The sequence below is a fragment of the Ambystoma mexicanum genome, chromosome 5q (genome assembly GCF_040938575.1).
Source record: "Ambystoma mexicanum isolate Mex_15411 chromosome 5q, UKY_AmexF1_1, whole genome shotgun sequence".
NCBI classification, from domain to species: domain Eukaryota; kingdom Metazoa; phylum Chordata; class Amphibia; order Caudata; family Ambystomatidae; genus Ambystoma; species Ambystoma mexicanum.
This window is the reverse complement of record NC_090933.1, coordinates 356976091-356992173: the sequence shown is the minus strand read 5'-3', so window position 1 is coordinate 356992173 and position 16083 is coordinate 356976091. Positions and strand designations below refer to the sequence as shown.

Here is a 16083-nt window from a genome sequence, read left to right as displayed (position 1 = left end):
GTCAAGCTTTTGATGCAATTCAAAATTGGAAAAAGGAAGCTATGCAGCAACTTAAGAGTAAAGAGAAACATGCACGTCATCACATGTCTAACTCAGAGAAAGCATTATTGTATGATCAACAGCAACAGTCAGAGTCTGTTAGAAATATGGATAAGGCTTTGCAACCTGGTGTACAGACAATGTATCCATCTAAGGATTTCCATGTCTCAGACAAACTAATTGATACGCTTTTAAATGAACGTAGCACTGTTGGCACTGCACCACCTCCTTATGTGCCTCTTCCTGCTGCCTTACCTCTTCTCGCTGTTGCACCTCCTCCAGCTGTTATTCCTGCTCCTCCTGTTGTAGCTGCTCCTCCAGTTGTTGCTCCTCTTCCTGTTGTTGCTCCTCCTTCTGCATCTCTGCCATTACCATCAGTTGTTGTTCCCTTAACTCCATCTTTACCACCAGTGGTAGTGTCTCCACTACCTGTTGTACAGGATTTGTCTGAACTCTCTTTTCCAAGTGGCTCTGCTCCACTTGTAGCAATTGAAGGGGAGAGTGCTGATTCAAAAGTAGTCACTCGAAATACAGTTTCAAAAGCTAGAAAAAGTGAATTATATGCATGGGCTAAGAAATGTATAGAAACAGGTGAAAAATCAGCTGTCTTAACTGCAATTTATGACCAAGAAAGTATTCCCAAACAGAATATTTTTATAGAGGGGATGCGAATGCACTTGGCTGAAATGTGGAATGATTTGATGGACGTGGATGTCCCACAAGGATTGAGGGATTTGAACGTCTTAGCCTACTCAAGGGACACTACGGAGAAAGTACATGACCATGTTGAGAGGGTTTTTGAGTTTAAGAGGGAGTTAGATCAGTTACAGAATGATGAAAAAGATGGTGGTAGGTTGGATTCTCTGCATGTGCAGAAGTAGATTCTTCCTTCTTGTAAATCAATGAGTGAAGAGACGCGAATTTGCACAAGAGATGCGCTTAGATGAATTTCAGATGTTTCGATATCTCCCATGGAAGTATACGATACGTTTAGTTAGTATACTCCAGAAATGCAAAAGAAAGTGTTACAGATAATGGTAGAGTACCTGCAGGATGAGTATATGAAGAAAAAGATTTGTTGTCCCGAAGATTTGCTGATTATTTATAAGAGAGCATTTTCACCTGACAGTGCTTTGACTACTTTGTTGCTCGATTTAGCTCTATTGCTTAACAAGCATTCAGAATTGCCTACTTCTCAATTGCCAATTAGGGAGGTTCCTCCGACATATGTTCCTAAAGTAGAGATTCCAGCGAACGTCGTGACAGGTGCAGCAGCCGCTACTATTGAAGCTCACTATGTTTTGCAATTTGTTCATGTCCCGTTCTCTAGACAGGAAGTGAATACTATTAGACAGTCGATTCCAGATATTAGGAAAAATCCGACAGGGTTTTATAAAGAAATAGAATCTGTCTTGCATTCGTCAGTTTTCAATCTGGGTGATATAGACTTGTTGTTCCCTATGATCCTACCTGCTGATTTATGGAAACAGATTAGGACTGTAGATGATCAGGCAGGGCTGGGTGACACATGGGTTAACTTTGTACGAATTGATGAAGAAAGGAAAGTGGTGAGAGACCGCCACAGGTGATACTAACACTGCCAGACAGAATAGTAATTAAATTAAAGTCTCTAGTTCCAGAGAGAAGGATAGTTTGGGACAAGCTTACTGCTTGCACCCAGGGGAAATCCGAAGGTGCTACCAAATTTTCTAATCGGTTTGCACAAGTATTTTTGGATTTTATCAGCCTGGATTTAAGCACTGAGTCAGGGAAAAGGTTGTTTGTGAACACATTTGTGTGTGGATTGTTGCCTGATATCCAGTCACAAATGATGACCTCCAAAAGCACCTGGCAAGCTAAATCACATTCCGAAGTATTGCACATGGCTCAGTATTACGAAAATAGAGTCAATAATGAAAAAGAGAGGATAGAAAAGAAGAAGAGAGACTTGAAAACTAAAGTATTGCTGCAACAGATAGTTAGAGGAACCAGAGGTGGGAGTACGCAGTTAAGAGGCCAGTTTGTTCCACAGAGTAATGCGCAGATGGGTCCTGTACACATGAACCAATGTACTTATTGTAGTCAAGAAGATCATTGGCGAGCACAAAGCCCGATCCTTCAGCAGAGATTGAATAACACATATGGTACCATGGGTAGACATTCCAGAGGCCGCCCTTGGATAGGGGGTCCTGGTAGAAGTCAGTTTGCTCAGAATCCACAGTCATTCTCGCAAAATAGTCAGCAATGTAGTGTTGATAATAGGAATATTTTTGATAATCCTTCCACTGCCTAGCTTTCTGAGGATCTCGCATTTGATGATATATTGTTCCATTAGGACAGCCCAAAGCAGAGTCTGGAACCGGTGCCTATTCCTGTTGATCAGAAAGGGCCCTACATAGAAATGAAAGTGGGGAATAGGAAGCATCTATTTTTGATAGATGCGGGAGCACAGAAGTGTTCCATAGATCCTTCACGGGCTCCAGATATTCCACTGTCAGGGCAGAATAACATTTCTGTAGGGTTTTCTAGCACGCCAGTGGTTAGTCCGGTTTCTCAGCCAGTATCGATTTCACTGGGGCCATTCACGGATCAATGTCCATTTCTTTTGACGACGAATTGTGGCAAGAATTTGTTGGGGTTGAATCTGTTGAAAGAATTAAATTCAGTAATTCATTGTTCTCTGGATGGAGTACATTTGACGATTTCACCTCAGCAATTTTCTGCTTCACAATTTCTGACTAGGCCTTTACCGACTGAATTGGATAAAGTTTCGGCATATTTATGGGCAGTTGACGATAATGATGTTGGCATTTTGCAAAATTAACTTGTTAAGATTGTCTTGAAGCCCGGTGTTAAGTTGACACGTAGTCCACAATATAAGATTTCAGTTGACGGTGAGCAAGCTTTAAAAAGTATAGTTTCTGATTTTGTACATCGAGGAGTGATTGAGGAAATTGCAGGAAGTTTGTGCAATAGTCTGATTTTACTGGTGTATAAGGAAGGGGATTATGCGATTCCTTTCTGTTTAATTATTGATTTACGTGCTATCAATAAGATTGTTGCTCCACAATTTCCAATTGTGCCTGATGTGACTACAATATTAACGATGATTCCAGCTTCTGCTACTCATTTCAGTGTTGTACATTTTAAGAACGCCCTCTTTAGCATTCCTGTACACGTTGACAGTATATACTTGTTTGCGTTCACCCTAGGGGAACGCTTGTTTACATTCACTCATGTGCCACAAGGGTACACTGAGAGTCCGAGTATTTACAGTAGAGCTTTGAAGGAGCAGCTCGATACACTTGAGTTGCCTCCCACTTGTACATTGTTGAAGTATGTTGACGATCTTCTTTTAGCTGCAGACTCAGAAGTTGTTTGCAAGGAAGCCACGGTGGTGCTGCTTATTCATCTAGTAGAGCATGGACATAAGGCTTAATTGAAAAAGTTTCAATATTGTCAACAGGAGGTCGCCTATTTAGGCTATCTCCTGTCAAAAGGGGGAAGAAGACTGACACCTGAATGGATAAAAAGCATCTCTAGCATGTCTGTCCCAAATACACAGAAAGAGGTCAGAGCCTTGATAGGTATGGCTTCATACTGTAGACAATGGATCCCTAACTTTTCATTAATGATAAAACCAATGTTGGCATTGACAAAGAAGGGCATTTCTTTGTCATTCCCGTGGAACTTGGATTGCCGGAAAGCATTTGATCTGCTCAAGGCTGTGTTGTGTTCAGCACCGGTTTTGGGCACACAAAATTATGACAATGCCTTTGTTTTATATGTGCATGAATGTGATGGGTGTGCTTTGGCTGTGTTAACACAGGAACATGGGGGAAGAATAGACGGTGTGGTTATTTTTCCTCCACGCTTGACCCTGTTGCATGCTCTTTGCCGAGATGTCTGAGAGCTGTTGCTGCTGCCGCTGCATCTGTAAAACAAAGTGAGGGTATGGTTTTAGGTCACTCTTTAACGGTGATGGTACCCCACTCTGTAGACGTTCTATTCAACAGAACGCAAATAACATCTTACATCAGCACGATTAACAAGATACGAGCTGACTCTATTTGCACCGCATATCCAAATTAAGAGATGTTGTGTATTAAATCTGGCCAAACTATTGCCTCTTCCACCAAGACATTGCTTGCAGTGACAAGATGTCACATGACTGCTCTATACCACAGAGCAAGAAACCAAAGGCAGAATCGATTTAAATGACACACCATTGAAAAATCCACAAGGGGAGCTGTTTTGCGATGGCTCCTGCTTCTTTAAACTGCTGCTTAGGCCATCAATACATTAAGCACTATTGTGGAAACCAAAAGAATTTTGCATACCTCCGCGCAAGCCGCAGAGATTATCGCATTGACTCGAGCTTTTGAACTTTCCGAAGGGCTTAGTGAAAATATATTTACAGATAGCCAGCATGCCTTTGGGGTGGTTCACAACTTCGGTAGATTATGGGCAGAGAGAGGTTTTTTGACTTCACATGGAACTAAGATTCAACATGGCACTTTGATAGTTTGGCTACTCTCAGCACTTGCGCTTTCTACTCAACTAGCAATAATGAAGTGCACCGCACACCAGAAAGTAACAGATGATGTGAGGAGAGGAAACACTTTTGCTGACAGGATAGCCAAACAGACTGCCACCAATTTGTATTCTGAAATGTATGTAACAAAGAAATCCCTCAATATTTGTATAATAGAGGAATTGAATCTATAAAAAACATTCAAGCTGATGCCACTCCAGAAGAGCTTAAGCAATGGGCTGAGGGTTTAGCAAGCTTAGATGATGACGGTTGTTGGATAGACAATGTCAAGAAAGGATGGATGCTACCCCATGCTCATGTCACTGCTATGGTTACAATGGCTCATGGTCCCACTCATATATGTGCTAGAAAAATGTGTAAACTGCTAGAACCTGTCTGGTCTGGGTAAATGTAAACATCTCAGAGACTGCTAAGCGTTTGGTCCAAAATTGCACGGTATGCTTACAGCATAATGTGGGGAAAGGTACATCAACAGCGAGAAGTAGTTTTGGCCCCCCCTCTGTGCACTTTGAGTTAATTCATTTCAACTTCATCGAAATGGAGCGCTGTCAAAATTACATTCCCTGTGAAAGATGCCACAGCAATAACGATGGCGAAAACCATGCTTAAGGAATATTTTCCTAGGTTAGGGTTGCCGAGGGTCATTTGGTCGGACAATGGTCCACATTTTATCGCTGCTATCCTGCAAATATGTGCAGGATTACAGATTGATAAATGGTTCTATTCGGCCAGACACGCTCAGAGTGCTGGACTTGTGGAACGTCATGGTATATTGAAGAACAAGTTGGCTAAAGTTTGCGCTAGTAGTAATTTGAAATGGCCAGATGCTTTGCCAATAGCTCTATTGTCTATGCGGATGACCCCACAAACAAAAACTGGGCTCTCCACCTACAAGATAGTGATGGGGAGGCCAGCCAATATTTGGAACATGCCCAAGCTCAAGCAAATGAAAGACGTGGAACATTTGCTCCTTTCTGAATACTGTGATCAGTTAACTCCAAACTTGTATTTGATTTATCAACAGGTGCCAGAAGCCCTCCCAGTAAAATACAAGTGTCCAGGTCACCGACTTCGACCCATCGACTGGGTGCTCACCAAGGTTTTTGAAAGAGCATCCTGTCTCGCACTGCGTTGGAGAGGACCATTCCAAGTCCTGTTGGCCACACAGACCGCTGTACGAGTAGACGGAAAGAAACATTGGATACACGCGACGCACGTTAAAAAGATACCCTTTCCTATGCCGCACGACAAAGGAGAAGCAAAAGAAATTGTTCACTTTGTTGCTCGTCGCAAGCCCGTTCTGACTGACACCAAGGGTGTCCCGGAAACCCTTCCTGAGCCTGTGGGGCCTGGGGAGACTGCTGCTTTGCCTTTGAATTCTTCTTTGGATCTTTCTGCATCATTGAGCAATCTTGCTTCTGTTTCACCACTTCCAGCAGGAAGCGATGACACTTTGTTCGTAGAACATGCCGTACCTGGAGTCTTGAGGTACGATCTGTGTCCGCGGCACTAGACTTACAGCATAGCATCGGCTGTGCCCACAAGAAACCACCGTTGAACTAGTCCCTTGCCACTCTCTCACTGAAACGGAAATAAGTGGCAGGGACCGGCAACATTACCTTCAAGCAAGATAAACGACGTGGTCAGGGGCCACCGACGGATGAACTAAAAGAGCGTGACAGAGAGGCTTCTGAGCGGACTCTGAGAAACAATGCCCTTTTCTAACTCTACTCATACGGAGCACGCTATTGGTCGTGTGGCTGACAAATAATCTGATTATCAAAGATCATGGTCCTTGAGGACTCATTGTTTTCTTGTCACAATGTTAATTGGTCTGACAGTTGTATTTTCGTTTGGGTTTTGGTATTTAGAAAGGATGCGTCCACTTGAGACTTTGTTGCCTACTGAAATTGTTTCCACTATATCCTCACCTTTCATGCATCTGCACACTCTACCTCCTAGGGATTCCCAACACAGACTGAGTTATCACAATAACACTCTCCTATTAATCATGAATGGCATCCATGCGATTCTAAATAGAACGAATTGCTGGGGATGTTCACATTTGCCACAGCACAGGGAAAAAGGGTTGGGCTGGTATATTCATCCTCTTCCTTTGACTACTGCATGCTATGCCTCACTGAGGGCACTATTCTTTGGTCGTTGGAATGACAATATTTCTGGGAACTTCGATGGGACTAATCTGAACAAATTCAAAAAACGAGTCCTGACATCTTTGGGATGTTCCCTTTTTGCAAATAGGAACAAGCTCAATGTTGCTTCTATTTGGCCTTCCAATAGACTTTCTAGAGCTTTCCAATTGTTAATTTCTTTCAAGATGGCTCCCGTAGGCAACCCGGGAAGTCATGCCTCCTTCCTACACTATTAATCATAGCCCCAACTCTGTTTCCTTCTATATACAAAGAGATGGTTCTCAGCCAATGGGTAGATTCGAGGGTTGTACCAACATTGCAAACCTAACTAGTGAGGACAGACCTTTGTATGTAGGTGATCCCGTTTATTTTGTCTGTGGCAATGAAGCTTACCCTTAGTTACCTAGAGATTGGCAGTGTACTTGTTACTTGGGTATCTTGCTACCAGGGGTATATGTGGCTAGCCCCTCTGAGGTCTCTAGAGCTCGTCCAAGGCAGGACGAGAATGGTGATACTCCTTTGCAGGTTATGGGTGATGTAGCAAAATCCTTTGTACCATTTTGGGAACAGATAATGAACTCTGAGGATATTAGGAGACTAGCAAGAGTATTGGAGAAAACCATCAACAGAACCACCAATATACTATACAACATGATGCTGGAACAAAAAGCAATCAGATTAGTGGCCCTTCAGAATAGGATGGTGTTAGTCGCCATCCTAGCTGAGCGTGGTGGGGTATGTACATTCGTGGAATCTGCTTGCTGTGTTTTCCTACCTGACTCCTCCCCTACTATATTCAAGGCAATACAAAAACTGCATACCTTGAGTACGGAAGTACATGTCCCCAAGGGAAACTGTGATCTTAGTGCTTGGTTTTGGGACTTTCTACGTTCATGGGTCTGTAAGCTTTTTTAATTCTTAGTGATAATTCTTGGTGTTCTATTGTTTTGTTGTTGTTGTGTACAATGTCTTCCTGCCATATGTTGGATGTTAGGAGGATGTTGTGCGCAAACTATAGGTACATTAGGACAAAAGGAACATGCGCCCAAGGAAACTGCTAACGCTTTTGTAATGAAAGATATCACTATCAAGGAACTCATGGTGATTGATTTTTCTGAAGAATGTGATTCAGGATGTATGGACATTGAGGTGTGGGGTTTTGAGTAAAATGAATGTATCAGTAATGCTCTTGGCTTGGGCCAAAAGGAGGGTTTGTTAAACTGTATTTGCATATTACCACCTTATTATGAATATTGGCTTAAACCCTTTCGCGTTACACAGAAAACCGGATCTGAAATGTTCAACTTTTCGATCGATGTCGCCGCCATTTTAAGAATCATCTGCCATTTTGATTTTCAACTCTTGTTTCATGTTCTAAAATGGTGGACCGTGTTTTCAACTTGCAACCGAGCAGAACGACCTTTGAGTTCTGTTAATGTTTAGGCTGACCGAAAAACAGACTGTTTGACCAATGTAAAGAAACCTTGTGACTCAAATTAACTGCCATCCAAGTGTTTTCTGTGCTCAAAAGCCTCATCCTTATATAAACAATGAGACAATGGAAAGCAAACTCAGATCGTGCGTTCTGGCTGAACTGCATTGTAGCGATTCTTGGATCAAGGCTTACCATGGATCAGAAAACCAACAAGCATCATTGTAACTTCATGGACATGCAAACTTGTTTAACCCCTTGTACAATATTGTAATGTTTGTCATATGAACTGGGCACGAACTCTAGCCAGTAACTTATTAGCTTGGAGAGAGGCTGGGCAAAGTTTCGAAAATAGTATAAATATGTCTGTGTTTAGATGTCCAGCACTCTCACCCCTCACTGTGCCTGCTGGTACACACTGCAAGGCGTTGGGAGCCAGATAGCTATCTGTTTCGCTTTGATACTGTACTGTAATAAAAGATATTTGTATCTTTTCAACCCATGATTGGCATATTTCATTTGTGGTACTAAGCCTCAATATTTCTTTGATCGTTCATTCTGATCTTGTTCCCCTTCCATGTTAGAAAATTGACAACAGAGAATGAAGATGCATCAACCTGAATTCCTATCTTACTTTGTTTGCTCTCTTGTGTTTAGAACCCAAACTAACAGGCCAAACTTCACTGTAAAACTCCAGTGATGGTCAAATAATTCCCAGATGGGCTACATCTGGCATGTGGGCCACCTGTTGTGCACCACTGAATTACACTATCTTGCAACAACAATACGTGAGCAACAAATGCTTTCCTCTATTATAAAGGAGGGACTCTTACACTATAGTGTATTATTACAATGTCCAGCGGAAAGTTGTCACAGACAAGGAAACAAATTGCATTGAATAAAAACATCACCGAGCAAAAACATACGTAGGTAACATTAAAATTGTCAGATTGATTCTGCCATCTCAATATGGCACTTGGGAACATACAGCTTTATTTATGAAAGGCACAAACTGCCTCACAGAGCAGCTAGTTATTATGAATTGGGAGCCACATTGATATAAGGCCTCATCACGGGTTGGGTGATAGCCATTAAAAGCAGCGGTACCGCTATTACCGCCGCATTTAAGGGTCCGCCCAATCATAAATCTGGCAGCATTTACCCCCATCTCTAAGCCCAGAGACTAGATAGTCAAGATGTGGGAAGTAGTGAACTTGCCGCTCGTAAGCCTATGGGCACTAGGCTTCATGGCACGCTTGATGACATAACAGGTGATCAAGATACAAGTGCGTAAACCCCAATCGCAAAGTAATCTACAAGACCATTTCGAGTAGGGATACAGAGGCCTGGTAATGTCCTAAGGCAACAGCACTACATAATATCACGGATATCCCATTGAAGCTTATCTTGGCTGTGATGTACTGGAGTCCAGCGGCCATGAAGGATGGGCCACTTGACTCCAAGATAGCGTACTGCCCTTATGTTTCATTACTACGCAGAACTGTGGTGCAATAGCACCTCATAGAGTCTCATACCAGTAGTTTACTTTATCCTGAACGCATCCATCAGAAAGCCCAATCATGTTTAGTGCACAGATGCCACAGATCTCCCCCTTATGAGCCCAATTACAATTGAGACAGAATATAAAAGGGAGGATAATACAGAGGGTGGTGTGTGAGTTAGTAAATACAATGACAGGCAAGTGGAGTGAGAAGTGGGAGAGAAGGGAGAGAACAAATTGGAGAGAGAATGGGACAGAGGAGAGGAGAAAAAGAAGGAGTAATAAGATAGAGAAGAGGGAGAAGCTAGAGTGGGGTAATGGAAAGAGACAGAAGGTAAATAGGACGAACAATATCAAAGAGAGAAACATGATAAGGAGAAGAAATGGGGATAAGTACAGGGAAGAAAGGGTGAAAAGCTGCACAAGAACAGGCATGTGCTCCCAAACTGGGCAATAGGGGCAGATCAAGCGCAAGTGGCTGGCTACAGACAGGTGTCTTGTGGAGGCACCTGTGGTCCAGCCCAAATTTCAGAGAGACTGTTTTTCACAGGGGGCTAGGGTGACATTGAAGTACCCTGGAGTTTAACAGTTCAAGCAGTGTTTGACACCTGACTCCCGTAAGATAACCTAATGTGCTGGGTAGTGTTACCTGGTATCAGAGTCCAGGGGGACCAACTTGTAACTCTAAGCTCTAAGCTGGGGGTAAATGTGCCAAGTTTATGCCCAGTTTCGGGCGCAATTAGCGCGGTGCTATTAGCGCGCTCTAATTGAGCCAAAAATGCCCCATTAGGTCCAATGGACCCAATGGGGAATGAGGGATTACCCATTACCGCCCAACCCTTGATCCGGCGCTAATAGCGTCGGACCAGTTGGCGGTAATGCTTATAGCCCGGGCGGTATCCCGCGGTAACTTTAACCACACTGTGATGAAGCACATACGTCAAATAAAATGTAATGTTTCAAGCACCATGGAAGGAAAGGAAGCGCTAAAATGCAACCCTTTGGCAATTATCCCTGCATCGGAGATATTTGCAATAGCTTCCACACAATGGCCAACATTCACATTGCACTATGTATGCAACAGCTGTTTGACACCAAGGTCCCTCCGCAAACTGATGAAAGTGCTCTGAGAGAGCTAAAGCTTTATCTAGCCAGATCTAAAACTTGAACACCCATTAAACTACATTCACGTTGGTGGATCACAAAGTTATATAGCTATTATTTTCAACACTAAACACTTAAAAATACTTTCTCTGAGCAATATTATGTTAAAAAGACACATTATTGCTCGTGTTTCTCCTTTTCGGAAAGAATCACTAGTAACAGATGGTAAACCATGAAGAATCAGACATTGATTTGCAAACACAAAAAGAAAGGGCACACCTTTTCGTAAAAATAATATTAATCATTTTTGTATCAAGTGTTTACAGTTACCCTGAAGTACGCTCATGCGCCCAAAAGGCCGAAAAAGAATTTCAAAAGAACTCCTGTTCAAGGTCGCATGAGAAATGGTAGCAACGGAGTCATTGGTTCCTCCACTCCGTGTGGATTTCCTAACGCGTGCGTTTCTGTCCTCGTTCCCACGAAACTGGAGGCTGGGATTTAACCCGTGACTGGACACATAAGCTGTTAAGAAAACTAAACATACAACTAAAACTGGTCCTTATTTGAAAAAGATGGAAGCACCGTCGAAACACATGTCATCATAGAGGCCAATTGTTAACATAAAATTATTGATCACCGAAAAGGAGGTCATTTGTCTTCTTTTTCGGCCTTTTGGGCGCATGAGCGTACTTCGGGGTAACTGTAAACACAGTATTCTATCCACACGGAGTGGAGGAACCAATGACTCCGTTGTTACCATTTCTCATGCAACCTTGAACAGGAGTTCTTTTCGAAATCAGGAGGGCGCTGAGGTCCACCACAAGGTACCCCTCAACAGGTTCCACAAAAGGCAAAAAAATGTTGCATCAAGTTTCATGATGAATCCTTAGGGCAGAGGTACACACCAGTCGAGGGCACAGAAAGGAATAAAGAGCCAGTGATGCCACAATTCCCACTGCACATTTTTTAAATCGTTGCAGGGTCACAATAGTGCCCTACGCAGGCTTCCCGCTGCGCATAATTCCCTGCTACCAACTGCCACCCAAGGGATGCTATTATACACCTGTAGACTCAGTATGAATAGCATGAGTCATTTATAGACGCTGCCGGGGCTTTGCATGTGACCTGACATCTCTCTTTCAAGGCGGATGAACACAGGCAACAAAAGGATGCCTCCCTGCACACCAACAATTCCAAAATACTACAAACTGCAAAGTATTAACACAAAAATGCCAATGACGAATATTTTTGACTATAATTGCTGTTTCTGATAATTGGTCACAGCAATTAGCGTTTCCAAAGAAACCAGACAAACAAAAACTCGAAAGCAATTGCTTAATTAAAAAATGATGTGTCGCTTGTATTTACCTTTGAGGTTTACCTGACAGTAAACTGAAGAAGGCAGCCCTTCTTCATCTCAAGGGTGCAAGGAATGAACGGGGAAACGGCTGCAGACTCAGCGAAAAGGCCTCATGGCACAGCCTCGCCCTCACTGGACCCAGGATGGCTTCTTTCCTCATTGGTTTCGGCAGCTGAAAGAGACACACCTTGGTCATGTGTGGGCAGGGTTAACAAACGCATTGTTTAAGATTGCCTTCTCGTAGGCAGCATTATCCCTTTCTTCGTGTTATCGTAAGTCAAAGATTGTGACGTATGCTATAAGTGGCCTCTCAGTACTCATGAACCCAGCAACACTGTGATGAGCAACCCTCACACGCTACTTTAAGAGCCATATTTGTAGGCGATTCCGAAACGCCAGGTGGTTTTCACAGGCTCTGCTTCCCAGCAAAAATGTGTTTTGTCATAAAGAGAAGGCACTCCCTCTTAATCTGTTTTCAGTTCTAGCTAGATGGCCGAGTTCCTGAAGGTATAGAGTGGTCCTAGTGTCAATCAGCTGCCCCTTCATGCAGAACACGCGTATCAAAGTGAAAGCTCTGCTTTAGTGGCAGACATTGGGCCTCATCACGAGTTGGGCAGTATTCCAGCGGTTTTAACGCCGGGATACTGCTGGGGCAAATAGTTTTACTGCCAAACCCCCAGCTCTATTAGCGCCGGATCACAGGTTTGGCAGAACGGGAAATCCCCATTCCCCATTGGGCCTAATCGGAAATTCCCCATTCCCCATTTGCATGGAAATCACTGATTTACCCCCAGCTAAGATCTGGGGGTAAATCCTGCAAAATCTGTGATTTGGCGACCCCTTAAATGCAGTGGTAATAGCATTACTGCCGCATTTGAGGGTTACCACCAAACTCGTGATGAGGCAGATTATGTAGATGCTAGTGCATCTGTTTAAGATGGGACAGAGTTGTTGAATCTTGTTTTTAAGAGCTTGTTGTGTTTCCATTCTGCTTCGTAAATTGATATGTTTTCTACCTATGTGCTGCATTATATTTCGTTAGTCTGTTTTGTTGTGAATATTATTATTGATATCAATGTCTATTGCTGCCACTGTTTGTATGGTTAAAGAATGTAGCCATAATATATTGGAAGCTCCATAGATAGACCTTTACAATTCTCCCGATAAATCATGAATGCCAATAAAACAAAAGTAAAACCAAAAGGTGCTGGCTGGAAGGTTTAGAATTAATGGTAACCATGGCTACAGCTCTGGGCAACCTTCCAAGCCACTACAGAAGGGGAAAGATCATATGTAAATCAGGTTTGATCCCACCCCAAAAGGGGCAGTACAGCCCAAACTGCTAGGTCACATCCCTTATGCATGTGACCATAAGCATCCCCAGACATGTTTCAGCTTCATTGGGCATCATCAGTGAGGAGTAGCTTGGGTCTCTGGGCCAGTATGCTTGGGACCTGCCTCTTGGCATACCCGTCCCACTCAGGGTGACAAAAGCAAAACCTATAAAAGGGATGGCTGGAAGGTTTAGAATTAATCTTAACAATGGGCACAGCTCTGGGCAACCTTCCAGACCATCATTCTTCGCCTGCCAAGCCACTACAGAAGACCATATGCAAATCAGGCTTGATCCCACCCCAAAAGGGGCAGTCCTTTCCAAATTGCTAGGTCACATCCCTTCAGCAGGAGACCACAAGCATAACAATACAACAATCATTGGCAAAGGCAACAGGTCTGTATCTCTCAATCTGGAAAGCAAGATTTTTCTTGTAAAGCCCTAACGGGACAAACACAATCAAAGCCTTTACATTTGCCAGGGACCAACCAATGCAAATTCATGAAGTCCCAATAATATTTCATGATCTGTTTCATAATAAACAGTGGTTTGTGTTCATTATAGGCACAAGGCCTTACTTGATTGTATACCAGAAGCCAGCAGGGAGTGGGGATTGCTGGTGTAATGTGTTCCCTCAATTGTGTATCTGTCAGAAGATACACAGCTGCTTTGTGTAGCCTCTGAACGTTAGAAATAGGATACTTCAGTGTACCAAAATAAAAGATGCTGGCATAATCATATTGAGATGTAATCATAGTCTAGTGGGGAGTGAAAACAATGACCCATTTAAAGTCAACACCACTTCTGAGAATTTGTGAAATGCAATTAGCCTTTTGGTTTTGAAGCAAAGATGGTCAGCAATGAAACGCAAGGGGAGGAAGAAAATACCTCTTTTGATGCTGAGTATAGCGCAGCCAGAAGGGAATGGCTCCTTTTGCTTAAAAATGGAGAAGAAGGAATCAGAGCAATATTGTACTTGCTGGTTTCACATATATAAATTGTGGTATCAGGGTCATTCATCCCCAGCAGTTTTTTCGAAGTCGTTTTTTAGGGGCAAAAACTCATCTACATATTTGGTGGGGTAAGTGGTTACTAGTGTGGGGGCGGGGGTTGGGGTAGGGTTTATAATATAGGGAAGGGGGGTTTGGAGGAGGAGCCCCAAATAAAAAATAACAAATTCGATGAGTTTTTTCTAAATAATTTAGGCAAACTAAAAGCTTTCGAATAAACTCACATTGGATTGCTGCTAAGAAGCATGTCCATGCAAAAATAGCTAGGAAGCTTTGAAAATATCTATAACCACCAAGAACCCAAAGGATTGTATGCATATTTTTTCCTTCAATTCCCTCCTTCAAGTCTTCAATTCTCGAATAAGGAAGTCACAGTGGCAATAGGTACCCAGAATTCTAGAGAGAAAAATAAACGGGTAAAGAGAGGATTCCTATTGGATTATTTACAGAACAGCCTAATATGTGGGAAGCTTGACTGACCCATTTGTTTAATGTTAAGAAACACTATAATGTACCTGAATTGTGGCTATTAGCAGAAAAAGTGCCACTCTATAAAAAAGGGGAGGGATAACCTAGGCAAGTACCACTCCATTTCTTTGTTAGATTGTGCCAGGAAAATATATATCAAAACACTCGTGTCCTGAATGGAATATTGGATGGATGAGAACAGCAGGCTCTGTCACTGGCAGGCCAGCTTCAAAAAAGGAGTGAGCGCCGTCGAAAAAAAGCATTTAGGCTGTCGCTACTACTTCCTAAAAAACATGTTTTGTTGAAGAATGAATGTCTTTTTCTTTTATTTATACTTCTAAAGACCACCTTTAATGGTGTTACCTGGAAAGAATGATGGTAATTCTTGGCCTTCTATCATCTGTCTGCCTCCTTACCTAAACCTTTAATTGATCTTCACCAGTGGAAATCTATGGCGGAGAGATGGGTGCCTATGAGAGAGGAAAACAGAATGTTTTCTGATAGAAAAAGGGATATAACAAGGTTGCGTACTTCCTCCATCCCCGTTCAATCTCTACATCAATAACCTGGAATAAGAAATATCAACTTTGCAGGCTGATGCACCAAGCCTAGCTGGAAATATATTGATTGATTTATTTATTGTGCTCCTATACACAAGTGTTTCAAGGCGCAACAAGGCAAGGGAGGGGGGTCAGAGGGAGGACAGGACAATGACCTTACTAGGTCCTGTGTCTTTGAGATCATGCATGTGTGCAAACAAGAAATGCTGGGGACAGGGCACAGGGAGAAGTGCACCCAGAGCAGCAGGGCCCTGAGTTAAGTGCTGGGAGGCTGGGACTCCAAGGGGTAATCCCAGCCAGTAGTGTGAGGTTAACCAGGAGGCAGTGTATGTAGGGCTAGGCAGCAAGTGCAGGGGTACTGGGCATGGAGGGGAGGGGGGCTGGTGTACTGTAAAACTCAAGGAACAACCAGCTAGCCAGCTAGCAGACGGAGCAGGGTCAAGGGAAGGTTAGCAGTGTAGAGGGAGAGAGAAAGCAGAGGAAACAAAGGTAGGTCTTGAGAAGTTTCCGGAACTTAAGGAGGTCCGGCTCAAGGTGCAGAGAGACAGAGAGGCCATTCCAGAGGGAA

At 43.0% G+C, this 16083-nt stretch overlaps 1 protein-coding gene across 7 annotated transcripts in view; it reads right to left on the bottom strand.

Moving 5' to 3' along the window:
* The window catches only part of DLGAP1 (DLG associated protein 1), a 2039252-nt gene that overhangs the window by 1492810 nt on the left and 530359 nt on the right, over nucleotides 1–16083 (bottom strand). For 6 of the 7 annotated variants that reach the window (XM_069620841.1, XM_069620846.1, XM_069620840.1 and 3 more), the window contains exon 3: nucleotides 12153–12316. The exons of the other annotated variant lie outside the window; for it this stretch is intronic. The gene's annotated coding sequence lies outside the window, so the exon portion shown is untranslated. The remainder of the gene's footprint in view (nucleotides 1–12152; nucleotides 12317–16083) is intronic. 7 annotated transcript variants of the gene reach the window in all.